This window comes from Haplochromis burtoni, unplaced genomic scaffold (assembly GCF_018398535.1).
Source record: "Haplochromis burtoni strain Fernald_Lab_line unplaced genomic scaffold, NCSU_Asbu1 Contig_198, whole genome shotgun sequence".
NCBI lineage: Eukaryota > Metazoa > Chordata > Actinopteri > Cichliformes > Cichlidae > Haplochromis > Haplochromis burtoni.
Genome location: NW_024582559.1, coordinates 1131142 through 1137602, shown reverse-complemented (window position 1 = coordinate 1137602; position 6461 = coordinate 1131142).

Genomic DNA, 6461 nt, shown 5'->3' with positions numbered 1-6461 from the left:
GGATGTTAATTGCAAATGTTTCGGAGCAAGATCAGTGTGAAATCCCTGCTGCGCTGGAGCCTGTTCTGGCTGTACTGCTTTGTGTCACTGCCTCTCTAATGTTGAAGGTAAACCTTGCGGTTGGGAGAAGTGTGCCTTGCTAGATTAAACTTAGAAACTAGAAGTGATTCCTTATAAACGAAGTTGGTTGAGCTCTGACAAACTTTCATGAGAAGCTTTTCCCCTCTCATTCTGTGGGTCAGCAGCTTAGTCTAGACAAGCTCTGTGTGGCTGGCGATGCATGAATACCATGAGGAGAATGAACAGCAGGACTCTTGAACAAGACTAAAGGGGAAAAAGATTCTGCTGTACCACCCTTGATGCCTCATCATCACAGCTTTGCAGGTGGCAGTTTAGTGCACAACAAGTTTCTGTCCTTTTAACATATAATCAAAGTGCTGTCTGAGCTGGAGAGTGAAAGCACGTAGCTCCTCGTTTTACCCTTTAATCTATAAACTGGCTTCCAGTGAAGCACTCCCAAATTATATTGGGAGTGCTTGTGTATATTTTAATCCGAAAGATATTTCAAATGTCAGTTAAGTCAGCTTCACTGGCTCAGAAGTGCAGTGGTATACACATACACTTAACAGACAATTTAATCCAGGGAGGGGATACACGATCTTGGGAAGGGCATCTGGTGTAAAAACCTGCCAAATCAAATATGTGGCGCCACCTGCTGTGATGGTCCCTTGTGAATAAGGGAGTAACCAGAACTAGCTTACTTAGGTTAGCTTACATGCTGCCACAGAGAGCATGTAAGAGATGGATGGATTTTTAACATTGTAGCTGTCACTGTCTTTATTTACTTGATATGGTGTGTGTGGACTCTTATTTGGTCACACTATAAGCTTGGTTACCGAGCTGCATCCATGGATAGATAACTTTAACCAGGGAAGAAAGAATTGCACGTGGTGGCCTGCAAACACATTATAAATGATGTAATATGAAATGTGTGTAGAAGTGTGTACATATGAATACATAAATCTAAAATCCCACAGTTACACGAGTCAAGAACAAGCAGACGTGTTAAGAAACACTGTTTGTGAATAACATCTAACAGAAACTTGAATGTTGTGCAGCAGCATACTGCAGTGATGACGACTTACACGGAACCATTCTAAATAAAGATTGTGTGCATCACACAGACACGGGTACAAGCTAATAGATTCTTAGTTAACATATGAACAATACTACAATCATTCATACTAGAATATGCCTGAAAGGCAGAAATTGAGGGGTCCAGTTCAATGACTTAAAGTAGCTGAGGTGAAGCTTCCTGCTGGCTCCCACCTGGCTGTAATTAACAATGCATCATTTTAAGACACTTCAAATGGGTGTTAAGAAGAAATCTGATGTCTTTAAGACTTCACAATGGAGTAAGCAAAGCAAACGGACATTACACTGTGGGCAAAGAAGGCACCATACTTTTTACTCGATTAAAAGAATTAATCCGTTATCAGAACGAGTGAATGTGCAAACAAACGCAATGTATTTAACCGCTTCTCTGCACCTTTCTTCTCCTGCAGGTGGACTGTCGACCGTATCACCATAACCTTCCTTTTGTCTCTTCTGCATCTCAACTTTACATCAATTGTAAGGAAATATACTTAAGCCTCAACTAAAGATAGAGGCAAAAAATGAACCAGTAAGCATTTTCACAATCTCTGTAGTGTCTGGATGTAGGCAGGCAGAGATAGTAGACCTGCTACTAAGGGAGTTTTAAATTAAGCCTGCAGATTGTGTAATATGCTAAGTCAGGAAATTAGCATGCGCGCTTCAATATTTTTGGACTTTTGGGAGACGAGTTTTTAAGTGGATGGCCTTTTGCTTGGAAACATCCACAGAAACCACAAAATGGTACCAGAGAGATTAGTCTTTCTCCGAAGTGAAGCCAATAGAAAACCCATTAGTTTGAGCTGATCTGGAAATTATATGGAATTGATCCTGGGGTAAGAACAGTTTTTCATGCTCAATACTTCCCATTGATTCACCCTGCCATAATTACAAATGAAAATCATTACGTCTCCAAGTTGTATTTTGTTAGTGTCTGATGTGAGGCTACACGAGGAGAGCAAGCGGTCTTATTTTCTTGCTCTTACTCTTGCGTCTGCACGGGGATGGATGTTCATACATATGAATACGCATCTCTGTATTATTAACAGTGAAATCTGGACCGAGCTGGGATGCGGTTCATCCTTTGTTTGGCTATTAAAAGTTGAAGCCAAGGGCTTGCGGAGCACCGCATGAGAGTCGTCTCTGCATTTAATCCCACAGCTGTTACGCATCCATCCTTACACTTTGTGCTGATGTCGTGTGTGGAGTGGGCGGAGGACATTTATGTGGCTTTTTGACAGTAACTCACCAAAAAGTAGCAACCGCAAACAAATTCCAGACAGGTATTGTTCACTGTGTTTCCAAACAGTGTGAATCACCAGCTTGCTACAGCTCAATCTCCTACCACCCACAGAGTCCTGGATGGTGCCTCATCATCATTTGAGTCCGTGGGTAGGGAAGTTTATTGCAGAACACCTCAGCGTTTCAGGAAATCCATCCGCCCACCCAGTCCTCCCATCCCACGCCGGTCCTTCCCCCCACCAGCACCGAGACAGGTGTCTTATCTCCATCGCGCAGCACAAGCACAGCCAATCTTCCAGGAAGATGGCGACCGCAATGTGACAAATCCATCTGTCCTGGTTTGAATTTGTATGCTAATTTGAAGTAATAGCCCCTCTGGTGACAGTGCAAGGGAACAATTCAATCACGCCATCTATGACAGTTGCTTTCCAAGCCTTCTCTGTGATACAGGGAGTATATGCACGTACCGCCGGGTTAGGGCTTGATAGATTGGTTATGTAGGGGAGACGTGGCATGTAGACTGCATGTTTAAAAATGGCCTGCCAGTTTCGGACCACTCACGCAACTACCGAAGGCACCTGTGCAGAAACGTGCAGCTGCCACCTGTGGGCAGAGGGGGAGTGGGGGAGGCGACAAAATTTAACCTCATTTATTCCCCCACAACGCTGGTAGCCGCCCTGAACTTTCACCCAGTTTCGCTGCCGCAGCCTCCGTGAGAGATGTGCGAATGATAGAAGTATCCCCACATAAGATCACACCAACACAATTGTTACATTGTCACACTGAATTATCGCAGACTGCTGATTTGATTCAGTGAAAAGCTTTTATGTGTCACTGGGCAAGACGAAGAAACAAGTTGAAAGAACACAGAGGATCGAGGCACAAGTATAGGAACAAACTGAGCTGCGCCTCACTCTCAGAGGGAAGCCGGATGCTATTTGTGATTTCTCTCGTGTTGCGGCACTCCACCGCACCATACGAATGTATAGGGCTCCATAATCTTTAAATTAATCTACAGCACAGGACAGATTATGGCTGATGGTGACAGATAAGGCTAAAGAACAAGCTGCCATTCGTTTTGCTTGCATCTTTCTTTTTCTTTGCCTCCAGATCAGAGACTGCTTTCCTTCGAGACACCGAGTTGGTTTGCCAGAATCCCGCCCCTCCAACCCCCGACTTCAGCGCAAGTGTCACGGAAAGATCAAAATCTTGCTAAATTCTTTATTTTAAGTTTTTTTTCCCCCGAACACAGAGGATTGTAATGTGTTTTATCATAATGTACGATGTTGACACCGCTCGCAAGCCTCACGGCAATGAGCTAGATGAAACGCGAAGGCTGGGTTACGGCCAGTCACTGTAGCAAACATTCGCTGTCTTTCTCCCACTCTCTGCCGCAGTGAATTCTTGACAATTTCTGCATAGGAAAGAGAATATGCAACACTGTGCCAATTGACCATACTTCAAAAGGGTGCAGATCACGCATCTTGATCAAACGAAGAGGCCGGCGAAGAAGACTGACGCTCGGAAGGCCCGTCTGACTGCATGGGTCTCATATCACAATAAATGGTGTGCTAAAAGACAGTTCTTCAAATGAGCCCTGTTAGCAGCAAAATGAGAGATTGTCCGTGCTCAGCATGGCTGCACGCGGGTAACACTTATTCCGTGGCACAATGTTGTACTGGTTTGGCTTCTAAGGGCTTGTTTTCCCACAATGCTGTACAATTATTCTGATGGTTTGATGTGCAGTTAGGAATTTAGTCTAAAGCTGTAATTTCACTTTAATTGGGAGGCCTTTAATCAGTCATAATGGGCTTGATTCAGTCTGACGCCTCTATCTGTGACTTACAAAATGATAAAGCACATTGAAGAACACATGGAGAGCAGGGTTGTGAAGATTGAATTGCTGAAAAAAAGTGTTTTTAAAACAGAAATTTTAATATCGCAATCCACCTACACTAATCTTAGTCATGAAAGACAAGTGATGTGTCTAGAGTTGTTTAGCAGGTTTACATAAAGGAACACTTACTGCCCCCTTGTTGCATTGTCTAGATATATTGTGTAGCCCCATGGAGGCTCTGGAGTTATGAGTCAACCCTACAGGATTTTCAAAGGAACATAAACTATTTTGAGGTGTAGTAACACCAGCAGCAACGTCATGATTTCACTTTAAACTTTAGTAAGACAGTATAAACACTACAGTGAGTTAATAAATCTTAAGATGTTCAGTAAAAACCTACAATTTTCCTTTAAAATGTCAAATTACATTTTTTGCTTTGTAAGTATGTGTATTATGTATGTAAATGTAAGTAGTTTAGCCATATTTTTTGTATAAGTTGACGAATTATTAAATATGTGGAGTAATTGCATGTGTATTTTGATTACAAGGCAATTCAAGCACTCATTATCTCATGATCTGGGAATAAATGAATTAACCTGCGGTTATATGTTCATCTGGTGCCATGTGCTGTTACATTTTGTACATAAGTTCTGTGAGACAAATATGGTGTACAGATGCTTTCAAGAGTTGACAGAAAGCTTCAGCAAGAACTTACTTTTGTTTACAGTAAAGGCCCATTTTACCTCTGCAGTTGTTTTGGCTTATTCCGAATGATTAAACCTCTGCCAAGGCTGAAGCTAGGCCAAGCTACGCCGGAAAATGGGAACTATGTGCTGTCAGCAGTCTTTGTGAATATATAGGACAAATAGTAAAGGTGGAGGTTGCCTCACACTAACAGGCACAAGAAAACTAACAGGAGAGCGAGAGAGATGTCAATCAACTCCGTACACAGGCCCACACAGATCTGAGGAGACACACGGTACACTCAAACACCTGTGTGGGTGCACTGTGGGTTTGAAAGTTTGCATGCCTTTTACATTTTAGCATTAGTTAGAACACAGAATCGAAAAAGAAAAAGCCCCATTTTGGATACATATTTTGGACAGAATGTAAGCTGGTGTTTTGTGGGATGAAATATCTTTAGTCAAGATAAATCCCAAATAGAGATCATGTAGGCCAAGGCTAAGTACTGAACTCGTGTATTATGTCCTACAATATTTGTGCACCTTTTGACAGAACTGAGTCTGTTTTAAAAGAAGCAAAGGCGACAGTGACTTCTACATGTTTCTTTCATGCACTGCCTACATCACCCCCCTATATTTTATGCAAAAAAGTCTGCTATTTTTGGATACATTTAAAGTATATGAAACACTGAGAAAAATCCATTTTGCACACAGACATTCATCTTTGGGTTTGGGGGACTAGTTGTGCTAGTACAGTAGGCTATGTTACAGTCAAAAAAAAAAAGTCCTTCTAATTTTAAGAAAGAAGTAAACAAATTCATCAAAAAACTGGACTTCATGCTACCCCTGCCACACAGCCTGGAATGTGCTCCAAGGTTTCATCCATCCCTAAACTGGCTGGATGGATGTAAGTTTGTGCACACCGGACAGGTCAGGTAACTGGACAAGCCAACACAGAGACAGCCAATCACTCACCCAATTTAGAATCCCCAATTACCGGTAACTTAATCCCACTAACTGTATGTTTAGACTGTGGGGGGAAGCCAGTGTATCTGAAGAGAACATGCAAACGCCACACAGAAAAGGCCCAGTCAGACAGTGGATTCAAACCCAGTATCTTCTTGCTATTAGGCAGCAGCGCTAACCACTGCACAACTGTGCTGACCTGAGTGGCACAAAGTTACCAAAGTTAATCAAATCTGATAGTCAGCACATGTGCTTTTTGTGTTTACAAGTTTCCAAATTGTCTGTATATTGTTAAACCCATTAGAGACTAAGTCACAGACAGCTCAGTTAAACTGGGAGAGAAGAGAAGTTATCAATACTTTTAAATGTACAAGATATTTATAGTGTGGTGATACCAATGTTACAACAAGGAGTGACTATGTATTTTACACTTAAATGTATTTCAAGACGTGGACAAGTTTCTGCATTTATTTTCATTATTTACATTTATTTTCAGTCAAATAAAATTACAAATACAATGAATTGCACGGCTGTTCACTGGTAGTGGTCAGGAATCCGGTTGTTCAGTCTGACGTCACTAG